Source organism: Equus przewalskii, chromosome 15, assembly GCF_037783145.1.
Source record: "Equus przewalskii isolate Varuska chromosome 15, EquPr2, whole genome shotgun sequence".
NCBI classification, from domain to species: domain Eukaryota; kingdom Metazoa; phylum Chordata; class Mammalia; order Perissodactyla; family Equidae; genus Equus; species Equus przewalskii.
The window spans coordinates 29,126,099-29,142,732 of record NC_091845.1 but is presented as its reverse complement, the minus strand read 5'-3'; the positions used below and the strand labels follow the sequence as shown (position 1 = coordinate 29,142,732).

General features: G+C 39.3%; 1 protein-coding gene across 1 annotated transcript in view; it reads right to left on the bottom strand.

The window, feature by feature from the left end:
- Nucleotides 1-639, bottom strand: part of FHIT (fragile histidine triad diadenosine triphosphatase) — a 1,361,197-nt gene extending 1,360,558 nt beyond the window's left edge. Inside the window, exon 1 of the mRNA XM_070576974.1 lies at nucleotides 449-639. The gene's annotated coding sequence lies outside the window, so the exon portion shown is untranslated. The remainder of the gene's footprint in view (nucleotides 1-448) is intronic.
- Between the last annotated feature and the right edge of the window lie 15,995 nt (nucleotides 640-16,634).

Below are 16,634 nucleotides of genomic sequence, written 5' to 3'. Positions count from 1 at the left end.
GCTCCTGTCGGGCACGTGTTCAAACACTAGCCCCTTTTGGGGAACCCAGAACTGAGTGATTAACACAAACGTGCTGGGGCAAAGATTCCTGCTACTTGCCTATGAAAGTGACAAACCATCCAAAAGCGGCCAGTGCCAACTACACCCCCAGGGCCGGGAGCTGGGGAGTCCCTGGAACCACCAGCGTGGCCCCATGCCTCAGTTTACCCACTTATAAAATGCAGCAGAGGAGGGGAGGGTTAGGGTGAGGGCCAATGCTCAGGAATGGGCCCTCAAAGGGTTCGCGGGGAGGTGGGAGGGTCCTCCGGACAGACCCTGACCTCTCAAAGACCTGCGCGGTCCCAATCCCGCCCCCGCTGGGCCGCTGGCGTCTTGAAAAGACGCGCGTGGTAACCCAGACCTGCGCCCCAGAAACTCTGTTCGACTTGGGCTTTCCCCCCGCCCCTACCTTCCGAGATCTTGGCAGCTGGGAAACGAAAGGCAGAGGGAGGGACCGCGGGGCAGGAGCGGCGCCTGGCCTTGTGCCCACGTGGGTGGCCACCTTACAGACCCGGGAAGAGAGGGCAAAAAAGTGCCGCGACTGGACGGAGCCGAGCGAGGACTACAATTCCCGACGGCCCCACGGCGGGGGCGGGACCCAAGATGGCCGCTTGTCAGGGACAGGCGCGGAGGCCAATAGGCACTGAGCACCCACCCAGACCAACCCAATCAGAAGCCATAGTGACAGTAACAGTGATTCAGGGGCGGGAACCACTGTCCCTCTCAGGAGAGCGCCTGAGGTGAGAATCTCTTCGGACAGGCAGTTTTTTGTCATAAACCTCACGATCTTTTTTTTTTCCAAACGGAAAAGGAAACATGATTCTTTAGGCTATGCTGCATTTTTGCTTCCTTCTTTCCTCCCAAACGTAGTTAACTTACCCCCCTCATCCCTCCCCTCCGGCTGGATTTCTTTTCACTTCCTCTCCTCACTGCGTCTTTCTTGATTCCTAAGCCTTCCTTTCTTTGCGTTTCTCTCAGAACACGGGCTCGCAGGCACCGGCTTGATCCACTTTGCGACTACACTCGCCCTTCCCTGGCATCCTAACTAAACTGCACCACAAGCTCCCTGGCACCTTCCTTTCTTCCTTTCTCCCTATTTTGTACGATTTTTCTCTCTAGTACTTGTCCTTATCAAGCGTTGTGTATAATTTATTTATCTTTTTTGTCGTCTTGTCCGCTAGAAAGAACGATTATGCAAATGCAGTTTTTGTTCGGGTACTGCAGTATTTCTAGCACCTGGAAGTATACATAGTATAATAAAGTAGGCACTCAGTAAATATATTTTGAATAATTGAATGAATTATTCTCTATTCTCCCTTCTTCAGTGCAGATCAATTAAATCCATCTCTGACCACCATGAGGCCCTTGTGTTTGCTCCCTTTTTAAATTCAAAATCATTTTCATTACATTCTGTGCTAGATGCCATAAGTGTGCTGGAGAAATCATTGAATCAGACCCACTTCCTAACATCAAGATGCTCCTGGTCTAGTTTGCAATAAATGCAATTGCAAGTTGCACAGCAGCTAAATAATTTTCACAAAGTCACGCAGCTCATAGCGGGGACTAGAATCCTGGCCTTCAGACTCTGGCTGCTACACCATGCTGCTTCTTAGAGCGACCTCTCTTCGTCAAGATTGCCACTTTCCCTTTCCCTCTCTTCCCTCCCAATCCTAGTGCCAAGAAAGAAGAGATAATTGCCAGTCATCTTTTACATGTGAAAGGGAGAAATAAAGAGCAATTACACTTGGACAAATACTGAAATATGTACCTACTTCCCCTGGCACCATTTGTTTTTTGTTTCCCTCACTTTTTTCTTTAGCCTGTTTCATTACATGCAAGTGATTACACTAAGTCTTAGATATCTCATCCTTTCTGATGTTTGAACCCTACAGAGAGTAGAGAGGTGTCATACAAAATGTCCTAATGTGAAATACTGATGTCCTAGGAAGCTTCACTCTGTCACAGTGGATTATGGTCAGTTTCCAGGTCAGCACACAGACACCATGGCCACATAAAATATTAGAGAATTGTGATGAATAACCAGGTGAAATTGAAAACAGCTACAGATAAAACAGCAGGAAGGTGATCAATATGTGTGCAGACTAATTTCGTGCATAAGGATTAAAACCCCTGTTCAGACTTCCTACCCTAATCTTCTGTCAGCTCGGGGTTGTTTCCTATAAGACAACAGTTCTTGCTAGCTTTTATGAGCACAGACTCAGCTGAGCAGTCCAGCTTTTCTCAAGCTGATGGGCATGAGAGATTTCAACACGTGTCAGCAGCCAGACTAAACATGGAAGAAATCACTGAACCATGGGAAACTGGAAAGCTCAACAACTAGACTCTCCTCCTGAGAAAGCATCAGCCTATAATCATTACATTTTCTACTTAGCAGTCAAAAGGCAAATGTCATGAACATACTCAGCATCTAAACAGTGCTATCTAATGATTATTAAACCACTGTTAGGCAGCCTCGTATGAACATATATGTATTACTTCAGCTGTGGATGATGCTGTCTGCTGGGATGAAGGTCAGCCATGACCTTCAGCAATACATACATTCACAAAGAGCATTAAGACACAGCACTTGCCTTGCACCCAGGTATCCAAGTGCCAAGACAATCAGTAGGAAGATGACTATCTGATCTGCAACTTGCTTAATAATCACCTGGAGATGGTATCTTAGTTTGAGTTCCCCCAGAAGTGTATCCTGAGACAGATATTCAAGTGCAAGTAGTATATTTGGGAGATAGTTGCATGAAACACCAGCAGGAGGTCAGAAAAGTGACATAGGGAATGGAAGACAGACAAAAAAGTTGCACTATCAAGCATGTTACTCCAAGGGGTGATTAGAGCTTAATCATCCTGGGGAACTCTAGGAAACAGTGTGGAACACATGCCTTAGACTGAGCTATCCCACCAAAGGGACAAAAGAACTGGGTTGTTTAAACATCAACTCCCATCAGTCAATGATTGGGGGCGGCTCTCAGGGGCTAAGTCCCTGGCTCTTCAGCCATACTGAATGAGAGGGCAGAGTTGCCTCCGTGGCCAGAGAAAGCCAGAGATAGAGGTGCTGCCGTTGGAAGCCAGGCTGGTATGCACTGAATGGTAAGGAAATAGAGGGTACTGGCAGGGCACCAATAATATCTGCTCCAGATGACTTCGGTTCACCATAAACTTATATCGCTGAGATGAGCATAATAAGAATAATTCAAAAATTAAATAAACACCAAACAAATGAGCAACCTACCACCTTGTATACCTCATCATGTGAATAATTAAGGTAGACAGTACTTCCTAAATCCTCACTAAGACACGCAAACCAAACAAAAACCACCACAACAAAAGCCTCCTTTACACTGGGACTCTTTGGGGACTTAAGGAGAGGCTTCAGCGGGACTGGGGTTTGGTAGGGAGGGGAAGAAGGAGATCAAGAAAAGGGGAAAAGGGAATTTGAAGAAATACTGCTGGAGACAGTGTGTTGTTCATTTCATACTATTGAAGAAACACAAGTAAAGGGCTTGGGATTTTTTAGAACTTAATATTAAGTGCACAGACTGATCTTTAGACCTAGAAGACAGTTTTTTTCTCCTATTTTTATGGAGATGTAATTGACATACATCACTGTAAGGTTTAAGGTTTGACTTAGATACATCGTAAAATGATTACCAGTAAGTTTAGTTAGCATCCCTCGTTTCATATAAATACAATAAAAATAGAAAGCCCAAAAAAAGGAAAGGAAATTTTTTTCTTTGTGATAAGAACTCTTAGAGTTTACTCTCTTAACAGCTTTCATGTATATCATACAGCAGTGTTAACTATAGTCATCATGCTGTACATTATATCCCTAGTACTTAGTTATCTTGTAACTAGAAGTTTGTGCCTTTTGACTACCTGTCTCCAGTTCCCCCTCCCCGTGCCCCACTCCCATCTGATCTCTTTTTCTCTGAGTTTGGGTTTTTCTTAATTATTTCTTTTTTAGGTTTCGTGCCTAAGTGAAATCATACAGTATTTGTCTTTCTCTATCTGACTTTTTTCACTTAGCCCAATACCCTCAAGGATCATCCATGTTGTTGCAAATGGCAGGATTTCTTTGTTTTTTATGGCTGAATAATATTCTATTGTATATATAGACCGCATCTTCTTTATCCATTCATCCATCAAGGAACATTTAGGTTCTTTCCATGTCTTGGCTATTGTAAACAATGCTGCAGTGAACATGGAGATACAGATATCTTTTCGAGTTGATGTTTTCATTTCCTTTGGATATTCCAGAAGTGGAATTTCTGGATCATTTGGTAGTTCAATTTTTAATTTTTTGAGGATCCTTCATACTGTTTTCCATAGTGGCTGTACCAGTTTACAATCCCACCAACAGTGCACAAATGTTCCTTTTTCTCCACATCCTCACCAGCATTCTTATCTCTTGTCTTTTTGTTGATGGTCTTTCTAACAGGCATGAGGTGATATCTTATTGTGGTTTTAATTTGCATTTCCCTAATGACTAGAGATGTTGAGTATCTCCATGTACCTGTTGGCCTTTCATATATCTTCTTTGGAGAAATGTAGAAGACAGTTTTGTGAAAGAACTCTGAGGGTCCTGCCATTATAGCACTTCTTCATAGCAAATAACTTTACTTGAAATTACAGTCACCATTTATTTGTCTTTCTGTTTAACATCTGTCTCCTCCAAATAAAATGGAAGCTCCATGAAGGCAAGAACTTTGTTTTTGTCTTATTCAGTAGTAGGCACTCAATAAATATGTGGTCAATGAATGGCTATGTTATGGCCACAAAAAGCAAACACGGAAAGTACTAGAAGAGCTCAAATTTGCAGCACTCATTACATTCAACTAAGCCACAAAGTAAAGAGACAAAAGTGACCCCGCAATAATCTCCCATTATCACAAAGCTCAGGACCATCCTGGTGTGTGGAAATCCTGGTGGTCACGTACTCTTCTGCTTTAGTCAAACACTCCCAATAGCATCCTGTTCGTGCACACGGGACCTACAAAGAAATCTTTACCATGGAAACAGAATTGCAAAACTGGAAAGGCCTAGCAGTCAAAGAGTTCAACCCTCTGCATAATTCATCTCAGCCATATATTACAGGTCATAATCCAGACTTTTGGACAAGAATCTTGGGGGCATTTATTTAATTGGAAAAAAATCATGTCTACTGTGAAAATATTGTATTAGAAAAAAGAAAAACTGCATTGTTTTAGTAACACAAGGTATAAAAAGGTTGGGAAACTCCACTGTACCCAAATGCTCCCGTCTCCTTCACAAATTTCTCACCTGGTAATCACTCAGCTTCTTGTCTGCTATTGGAGAATTCTGGTTGCTAGTAAGAGCCATCTCACTATATGATGAAAATTCTCTAAGTTTTTCCCCTGTCTTTTTTTAATTCTCTCATCTTATTTAGCCCTTTGTTGTTCTGTGTTAAATGTATTCCTTGGGTGGATTTGTTCATCGGATATTTAGAGATCGGTCTATTCCCTATAGTTAGTGAACATATGCATGCTGTCTCCTTTTAACTATGCCTCATAAATAATCACACTTAATCCTTCTTACTGCCATCTTTTGCAATCATCTTCCAGTTACCTAGAACATAAGGTGCATAAAAGTAAACTCAGTGTCCAAGCTGTGATCTCACCAGGGTGGCTCAGAGATAAGCTATGATTTTTCATCACTCTCCTTCAAGAAATTATGCCTCTAAACACATTGCCCTGGCTTCACTGCAGCTTTAAAGGCATTTCATCATTCTAGAGGACAAAACCCATTAAAAGCATTTTCTAAAAATTAAAAAGTATATTTCTTTAGTACAGGACTTAGTGCAGAATGGGATGCAACTTTAATTCAGCTCAGTTTTTCATGTATTGAGGGTTACTCTGGGCTAGCCACTGTGCTGGGGGCTGGGATTCACCAATGGCTCAGACACAGTCCCTGGTATTGAACTGTAATGGAAACCACAAACAAGTAAACAGGTTATCAAATCTAAGTGATGCTTTAGAAGTCTATGCCAGAATGAGCCGATTCTGCTACCTAGAGTGGAGGAGAACAAGAGTTCTAGGCAGAAGGAACAGCACATGGCAAGTGCCAGAGCTCAGACAGGGTTGATTCATCAGTCCACAACCTAGAGTGGAAGTAGGGCAGAGGTGAAAGAGGCTGGAAGTGTCCTAAGGGCCAGCTCATGATGGCTTTATAAACATGTTTCTCAGTTTGCCATAAAAACAATTGAGAACCTTGTAACTACCAAATGAATTGCTTAACTTTGAAGGAAAAAGAAAAATTCATTTAACAAATATTTATTGAGCACCGACTGTATGCCAGGCATTGTTCTAGGTGCTAGGGATGCAACTAAATAAGTCAAAAAATCCCTACCCTCATGGAACTTCTAGTAGAGAAGAGAGACGATACGCTAATATACCAATTTATAATATATCATAGATGTTGATAAATGTTATTAAAAAAATGCAGAGTGAGGAGCTAGAAAATGATGAGTGGTCTTCTGTTGGCTAGACCTCTTTGAAGAGGTATCATTTGAACAAAGATCTCAGTGAAGTGAGGGGACCAGCCATGAGAAAGTGTATGAAAGCATGTTCCAGACAGAAGAAACAGTAAGCACAAAGTCCTTAAGATAGGAGAAAGCTTGGCATGGTGGAAGAATAGCAAGGAGGCCCATGTGGCTGGAGAAGCGAGAATGAGAGGAAAAGTCATGGGAGAAGAGGTGAAAGACTAACCAGAGACCAGACCTTGTAGGCCACAGTGAGGTCTTAAGGGAAAATGTTAAATTATTCCATAAATGTACTTGCCAGGCAGTATATATAGTATGATCTATTGTGTGAACATAAGAGGATTGCATTACACATATAATTATCAAGGTAATTCACTCATCCAAAACTTTTGGGATGGGTGTGTTTTGAAAATTAATAATTTTTTGGTTTTCAGAAAGGTAATCTACGCCTATATGATCTAGTGTAAGACTCCTAGAGCAGCACACTGTCATCAAACACTAATATTTCTGCGACAAAACATATAAGGGATAAACAAAAACTATAAGTAGCCCCATATCAGGGCAACCTTTTGGTTTTCAGACCTTTTTGGTTTTCAAAATTGCAAATAAGAGATAGTAGACCTGTACTTGCACTTGTGTAGAAAATTTCAGGGAGCATCCCAAATGATTGTGAGCAATGGTTGAAGGAATAAGACGGAATTGGTAGCAGGAGTATCTTTTATTCTACTTTATACTGTTCTTACTGTTCTTAACTTCCAAACATTATTTTTTACCATCTATTAGTTATGTCATTGAAATAACACTAATTTATTAAAAAATAAAATGTGCATTCTAAGGTTTTATTTTATTTTATTGAGGAAGATTAGCCCTGAGCTAGCTGCTGCCAATCCTCCTCTTTTTGCTGAGGAAGACTGGCCCTGAGCTAACATCCATGCCCATCTTCCCTTACTTTATATGTGGGACGCCTACCACAGCATGACTTCTGCCACACTCGTGATCCAAACCGGCGAACCCCAGGCCGCTGAGAAGCACAACGTGTGAACCTAACCTCTGTGCCACCGGGCCAGCCCTAATTCTAATGTTTTTATTCATGTAGTCTTTGGGTATTCTACCATATGGGTGGTATTCAGGGAAAATATTTTAAACAAAAAAAAAGGTAATAGAAAAGATGTTGAATAGGCATTACAAACTCACTTCTAAATTTGAGTGTTTTAGTGATGACATTCAACTTTTACTGTGTCATCTGTATGCTTTGCTGATTTTTCATCTTTTAAATCTGTTGGTGGACTGCAGAGAGTCATGGTATCAAGAAGATTTTGTAAGAAACAGGAAAATTCATTTCTAAAATTAAAAAATGAGATACATTTTTTAAATTTCTGGTAAATTATATTTCCTGATGTTCCAAAAAGTTCTACTGTTTCCTTACAGAATATGGTCCATTCTCAGGACTTGTGTTTGTTTCTGTTTTGTTTTCTTTTGTTTTGTTTTTAAAGCAAATCTGTGGGGTTTTTATCTGTTTTGATAACAGGATGTCATGCTTGTGATAAATACTTGTCTGAAAGAGATTTATAATGTACAAGCCCCTAAAATATTTAGACATTTTTAAATTGCAATTTGCAACCTCCCTTTTTCCTACCACTCTCCCCCAACAAAAATTTGGAGAGAGGTATTTAACAGACACCACGTTTCGTGGTGAATGTTATTGGCTGTGTGGCTGAAAACTGTAATTAGCCATGCCTCACTGATTCATACATGAATCATTTTGAGGTTTATTATTCCACCAGAATGTTAATGAACATGAATACAAAATACTCTGAGAGATTTTCTTTTTTATCTCAGTAAAGTACATATGGTAAGGGAAAAAAAATCATTTAAAATCATTAACGAAAAAGTACTTCATGTATATAATTAGATCCTTGATTTTTTTGAATAGTAAATAAGACTGTATAATTTATTGGAGCCTCTTCTCTGTGAAGCACACAGTGACTTTACACACATTAATTAATAAAGCTTCAGGACCCCTACCAGGTAAATGTTAATAAAACCCAGGAGTTCTAACTTTTCTGACCTTTGCTCCAGTTTCCAGGTAAGAAACTAGCTGACTAAGATGCTTCTACATCCGTGAAAACAGAATGAGTAGGAAACCAACATTCAGAGTTCAGGTGCCATTTATGAGTAGTGTTGTCTTATGAACCTAGTTGAAAATAAAACTAATTTAGGAAAAGTGATATTTCAGCACTGCCTTAATCTGGCAGAGATTTTCTTCATGACAAAATTAAACTAAACACAAACTGTAAGTATGACTTAAGTGGGTCTGCTTCTGCATTTAGGGTCACCAAAGCATACTGTAAATGGAGATCAGATTGCTTTAGAATCCAAGAGCAAACTCTGCTTTTGACCTTTAGAAAGCTCATGATGTATATGCCCACAAAATAAACAAAATAATTTCAAAGTAAATTCGTTGAGCGCACCTGACCTTTGAAACAGAGCAGATGATGTTAATCAGATTTGTACAACTTTAATCTAGCTCAGCCTCCATCACTCCGTGTAGTTTTTAAATATCATAAAGAAGAGTCTCACAAAAGGGAATCTTTTACACTGGGATAGATTTAGAAGTGGAACAGAGTGTATGACCTTGCTTCAAACAATGAAGTATAACTCAGACACGTAAGCAAGTGAGTATTATGACTATAAACCAATATAGTGTGCTCCTGAGGAAAAGTGACTTTTTAAAAATATTAACCTAAGCACATTGTAGGCAGCTTCTCAATATTACAATAAAATATGGTTTGGGTCCTGATATTGTGGAAGGTACCCTTGGGGAAACTTTGAGTTGGAAATGGTCTGCCTATTATAAAAAGGTGTTCCATCTGACCACTGCATCTGTCTTTGTCCAGCCATATCATATCTGCATTTTGCACTTCAAATGTTTCAGCCACGGCCTTTCTAGAATAGCCTGTTAAGTAATTTGGTAGATGTATGCTTGCCTTCCCAAGATCTCCTCCTTTGGGTAACCAACTCTGACCCTATTCCATAGTAATCCTTAATCAAAGTGGCTCTGATGGGGCTGAGCACATTTTTTCCTGCCTAAAGTGGCAGGCAGATAGGGGGTTCACAGAAAACAAGCTTGACCAAAGCACTTCAAGCTTCCTAGCCACATGATTGATTCAGGGAAGGGCACATGTCCCAAACTGAGCCACTCTCCTAGGGTGTTTTTTCAGAGAGACCGAGGAGGATGGTCCCTCCTTTTCTATGATCACAAGCTATAATGGAAGCTATGTGGGGCTAATGGCTATCTTGCCCGCTTAGGAATTAAGTCAAACTGGGGCAAGCAGAGCTGAGACATGAAGAGAGATGAAGAGGGCCCAGCTGGTATTGCATCCCAGAATCCAATTTTGCCTAAAGCCACCCCTTAGATTTGCCAGTTGAATGAGCCTTTTCTTATTTAAGTTGCTTTGAATTAGGGTTTTGTTACTTGTAGCCAAAGGAGTTATGACTAATTCATAAAGTTCAGCTGACAGATAAACTCTTAAACTACCCAGAATAAGAAAGTGAAATGACAAGGATAATGCTCCCCCATCAGTTGTAACTTGGGAATTTTCAGGACCTGAAGCCATACCAGCTTCTGCTCTACCAGCCTCAAAACTGTGCATGAGGCACACTCTAGTCATCTAAGGAAGTGAAGATGTTTAGCCTGAAAAAGAGAAGGCAAGATGTACTCAACCATGTGAAGATCTGTTTGGTGAAAAATGGATTGGAATTATTCTGCAGAGTTAAAACTCAGACCCACAAGTGCTTGTCACTGACAGAAATACTCTATACAACGTGGATAACTTTTCTAACAATGGAAGTCATCCTAGAAGACATAATGTGACCCTCTACCAGCCACACTACTTCCTCTGCGGAGTGAGAGGTTGGACAAAGTGACATCTAAGATCCCATCCAACTCTATGATTCCTTGATTCAATCAGCTTGGTCATGATGATGATATTTATAATTTATCATAAATCACTTTGACCTTTCAGCAAATCACAGATCAATATAAATCAATCATGTAAAAGAAGGCACAGGAGAAGGGAAGTGTCAGAAAAGATTTCCAAGAAGGAATTATACTAGCACAGTTTTAAATACAAATAGCACTGGGTTTGTATCACACATACCATGTTGAACAACGCTGCATTCAACTCTGATTCTTTCAGAAATAGTTCCTTTAAAAATATGTAAATACTTATATAATGACAATATATTAAAAAGTACTATAAGTAAATTATTTCTCATGTCTTGAGTGTTTTGTAGGCACATAGATAGTAAGCAGACGCTCCCAGCCAGTGAATGTGAGTCCCTCATTATTGCACTCTTCTGTTCAAAGCTGAGTTGAGAGTGTTGTACAATACATGTTTTTACTTCTCTTTCTGCCATTATTTTGAGTGCTGGTAATTTATTTTGTGTCTTCAAAGGCATTTTTGACACACAGTGCTTAACAATGCATAGCAAAGTGACAGCACCATGCTAGACACTGAAAGGCAAGTTTTTTTTTTTTTATTGAGTTATTGATAGGTTACAATCTTGTGAAATTTCAGTTGTACATTAATGTTTGTCAGTCGTGCTGTAGGTGCACCATTTCACCCTTTGTGCCCACCCCCCACCCCACCTTTCCCCTGGTATCCACTAAACTGTTCTTAGTCCATAATTTTAAATTCCTCATATGAGTGGAGTCATACACAGATTGTCCTTCTCTCGCTGGCTTATTTCACTTAACATAATTCTCTCAAGGTCCATCCATGTTATTGCAAATGGAATGATTTTGTTCTGTTTTGCTGCTGAGTAGTATTCCATTGTATATATGTACCACATCTTCTTTATCCATTCGTCTGTTGCTGGGCACTTAGGTTGCTTCCACGTCTTGGCTATTGTAAACAGTGCTGCAATAAACATTGGGGTGCATAGGACTTTTGGGATTGCTGACTTCAAGCTCTTTGGATAAATACCCAGTAGTGGGATGGCTGGATAGTATGGTAGTTCTATTTTTAATTTTTTGAGGAATCTCCATACTGTTTTCCATAGTGGCTGCACCAGTTTGCATTCCCACCAGCAGTGTATGAGGGTTCCTTTTTCTCCACAACTTCTCCAACATTTATTTTGTGTCTTCAAAGGCATTTTTGACACACAGTGCTTAACAATGCATAGCAAAGTGACAGCACCATGCTAGACACTGAAAGGCAAGTTTTTTTTTTTTTATTGAGCAACATTTGTTGCTATTAGTTTTAGATATTTTTGTCATTCTAACGGGTGTAAGGTGATATCTTAGTGTAGTTTTGATTTGCATTTCCCTGATGATCAGCGATGATGAGCATCTTTTCATGTGCCTATTGGCTATCAGTGTATCTTCGTTGGAGAAATGTCTGTTCATGTCTCCAGCCCATTTTTTGATTGGGTTGTTTGATGTTTTGTGGTTGAGTTGCGAGAGTTCTTTATATATTATGGATATTAAGCCTTTGTCAGATATATGACTTGCAAATATTTTTTCCCAGTTAGTGGGTTGTTTTTTTGTTTCAATCCTTTTTTCATTTGCCTTGAAGAAGCTCTTTAATCTGATGAAGTCCCATTTGTTTATTCTTTCTATTGTTTCCCTTCTCTGAGAAGGCATGGTGTCCGAAAAGATCCTTTTAATACTGATGTCAAAGAGTGTACTGCCTATGTTTACTTCCAGAAGCCTTATGGTTTCAGGTCTCACCTTTAGGTCTTTGATCCATTTTGAGTTTATTTTGGTGAATGGTGAAAAAGAATGGTCAATTTTCATTCTTTTACATGTGGCTTTCCAGTTTTCCCAGCACCATTTGTTGAAAAGACTTTCTTTTCTCCATTGCATGCCCTCAGCTCCTTTGTCAAAGATAAGCTGTCCATAGATGTGTGGTTTTATTTCTGGGCTTTCAATTCTGTTCCATTGATCTCTGCACCTGCTTTTGTACCAGTACCATGCTGTTTTGATTACTGTAGCTTTGTAGTATGTTTTGAAGTCAGGGATTGTGATGCCTCCCGTTTTGTTCTTTTTTCTCAGGATTGCTTTAGAAATTCAGGGTCTTTTGTTGCCCCATATGAATTTTAGGATTCTTTGTTCTAATTCTGTAAAGAATGTCATTGGGATTCTGATTGGGATGGCGTTGAATCTGTAGATTGCTTTAGGTAGAATGGACATTTTAACTATGTTTATTCTTCCAATCCATGTACATGGAATGTCTTTCCATCTCCTTGTGTCATCATCCAGTTCTCTCAGAAAGGCCTTGTAATTTTCATTATATAGGTCCTTCACTTCCTTGGTTAAATTTACCCCAAGGTATTTTATTCTTTTTATTGCGATTGTGAATGGTATTGTATTCTTGAGTTCTTTTTCTGTTGGTTCATTACTGGAGTATAGAAATGCTACTGATTTATGTAAATTGATTTTATACCCTGCAACTTTGCTGTAGTTGTTGATTACTTCTAACAGTTTTCCAATGGATTCTTTGGGGTTTTCTATATATAAGATGTCGTCTGCAAACAGCGAGAGTTTCACTTCTTCCCTCCCTATTTGGATTCCTTTTATTCCTTTTTCTTGCCTGATTGCTCTTGCCAGGACCTCCAGTACTACGTTAAATAAGAGTGGTGATAGAGGGCATCCTTGTCTCGTTCCTGTTTTCAGGGGGATGGCATTCAGTTTTTGCCCATTGAGTATGATGTTGGCTATGGGTTTGTCGTATATGGCCTTTATTATGTTGAGGTAGTTTCCTTCTATGCCCATTTTCTTCAGAGTTTTTATCATAAATGGCTGTTGGATCTTGTCAAATGCCTTCTCTGCATCTATTGAGATGATCATGTGGTTTTTATTCCTCAGTTTGTTGATGTGGTGTATCATGTTGATTGATTTGCGGATGTTGAACCATCCCTGTGTCCCTGGTATGAATCCCACCTGACCATGATGTATGATTCTTTTGATGAATTGCTGAACTCTGGTTGCCAAAATTTTGTTTAGAATTTTTGCATCTATGTTCATCAGTGATATTGGCCTGTAGTTCTCTTTTTTCGTGGTGTCCTTGTCAGGTTTTGGTATCAGCGTGATGTTGGCCTCATAGAATGTGTTAGGAAGTGTTCCATCTTCCCTAATTTTTTGGAATAGCTTGAAAAGGATAGGTATTAAATCCTCTCTGAAAGTTTGGTAGAATTCCCCAGGAAAGCCATCTGGTCCTGGGGTTTTATTCTTTGGGATGTCTTTGATTGCTGTTTCAATCTCTTTCCTTGTGATTGGTCTGTTCAAATTGTCTGCCTCTTCTTGAGTGAGCTTTGGGAGATTGTAGGAGTCCAAGAATTTATCCATTTCCTCTAGGTTATCCATTCTATTGGCATATAGTTTTTTGTAGTATTCTCTTATAATGTGTTGTATTTCTGCAGAGTCTGTTGTTATTTCTCCTCACTCATTTCTGATTTCGTTTATTTGAGCTTTCTCCCTTTTTTTCTTTGTAAGTCTGGCTAGTGGTTTGTCAATTTTATTTATCTTCTCAAAAAACCACCTCTTTGTTTCATTGATCCTTTCTACTGCCTTTTTCGTTTCAATAGTATTTATTTCTGCTCTGATTTTTATTATTTCTCTCCTTCTGCTGACTTTGGGCTTCATTTGTTCTTTTTTCTCTACTTCAGTTAGGTGTGCTTTAAGGTTGCTTATTTGGGATTTTTCTTGTTTGTTAAGATGTGCCTGTATTGCGATGAATTTTCCTCTTAATACAGCTTTTGCTGTATCCCATATGAGTTGGTATGGCATGCTATCATTTTCATTTGTTTCCAGGTATTTTTTTATTTCTTCTTTAATTTCTTCAATGATCCATTGCGTGTTCAGTAGTGTGTTGTTTAGTCTCCACATCTTTGTGCCTTTCTCAGCATTTTTCTTGTAATTAATTTCTAACCTATAGCACTGTGATCTGAGAAGATGCTTGTTATTATTTCAATTTTTTTAAATTTGTAGAGGCTTGAAAGGCAAGTTTTATAGAAGTTCAGGGTGCCTTCAAGAAATGTTTGAGAAGACGGAATCAGGCAAACGGAGACTGAAAGATACACTTTGGTATTTATGAAGGATGGCATGCACACAACTTCAGCCAAGGAGAATCAATAAAATTTGTACAAAAGCTACTTTGATGAAATTATCATCAGAAGACACATCATGATGTAAAGGGTCTTAAGAGAGCAGAAGTGTAGTTGCCATGTGAAGGACTGGAACATGTCGCATGCGGACAATGACAGGAAGACCCAGCAGAGTGCTGATCACAGTAGCACTCCCATTTTCAGGAATGGAACACCCCATCCATCTCCTGCCTTCTCTCTAAGCAGGCTTTGTGAGTGCTGCAACCAAGTGGGGAAAGGTATGCAAGACAAAGAGAACAGCACACCAAAAGGAAAAGAAGTGTAAACTATTCTACAATTGGTTAATGTTACTGCCAAGAATATGGAAGAGAGATTAAAAATGAGACTGGAAATTTAGGCAAAAGCCGTATTCTCAAAGGCCTGGTAAAACATTCTCTAGATCTAGGGCTTTACCTGTTAAGCAATGGGGAGCAAATGACTGGCTTTAGCAGGCAGGTGATATGATCAAGTTTGAATTTTAGAGAGAAATCTCTCTAGCAGCCCTCTAGAGACTTGACTGGAGCAGGATATGACTCCAGGAATATCAGTGAGGAGGTCACTGTTAACAATTAGACAAACTTTTTTGACCTGTCAAATTACTAAATTAAAACAATAACAATAGTAATAATAATAATAATACCCTGGTGGTATAATAAATGTGTAAATTTCCAGAAAGCTATTTGCAATATGTAAATCAAGTAAGAACTTTTTTAAAAGGGTAACACAAAACAAATTCATGATCTTTGACCCAATCATTCTATTTCTAGGAATCTACAGTAAAAGAATCGAGATGCAGACAAAAGTGTATGCTCAGTGATGTTCCTTCCACAGCCTTATTTCTGAAAAATTAGAAACCATTTTAATGTTCAATGAAAAAAGTAATGGTTAAATACATGAAATATGTCACTGCCATTTAAAACGTTTCTTAAAATGTTCAACGACTTGGAAAATTGCCCAAGGAACAACATTGAATGAAAAAGCAGAACACAAAATTAAGTATATGGTATGAGCCCAGTCTTCAGAAAGGTATACACATTTAAAAACTGGGAAATATATAAAAATGTAATTGCTGGTTATCCCCAGGTGGTGGAATTGTTGGTGATTTTTGTTTTCATCTTTCTGTTTCTTTGTGTTTTTGATTTACTGTCATGAACATATATTACTCTTATAAACAAGTGTTAGGTTGAACCATTTGAAATTGCCTGCTATGGACTGAATTATGTCCCATCAAAATTAATATGTTGGAGCCCTAACCCCCAATGTGATAGTATTTGGAGATGTGTGCACAAAGAAGAGGTCATGCCAGCACAGCGCGATGATGGCCATCTACAAACTAGAAATAGAGTCTCCCAAGAACCTGACCTTCTAGCACCCTGATCATGGATGTCCAGCCTGCAGAACTGTGAGAAAAAAAGTCTATTGTTTAAGCCACCTAGTCTGTGGTATTTTGTTATGGAAGCCCGAGCTGACTAATACGCTGCTGAAACTGACTCCAAAAATGACAATTCCGTATGATTTAACATACTTAAAAGAGAAATAAAATAAAACAAGAGACAGTCATTGAAAATGCCTTTGCAAAGGATGCTAAGGGCCAGAACTAAAGCAGTAAATAAGATAAGAAGATCAAAGACGCAAAGGGTATTAAGATGATAGATTCTGAAGTTGGTGATTGACAGGACTGATAGGATAGTATTAGTGATTAAGAAAGAGCATCTAGAAAATGAATCCAAAGTTTTCACATTAAGAAACTGGGTGAATATTCAAGACAAGGAATATTCAGAAAAACCTTTTGGTAGCTAGCCTCTACCCTGGCCTCCAATAATCCCAACCCCCTGGTATTCACACCCTTGAGTACTTGCCTTCTTTGTGAACAAGTTGTCAGTATTCTACCTCATGTATAATATTGCAGAAGTGACAGTACACCACTTCA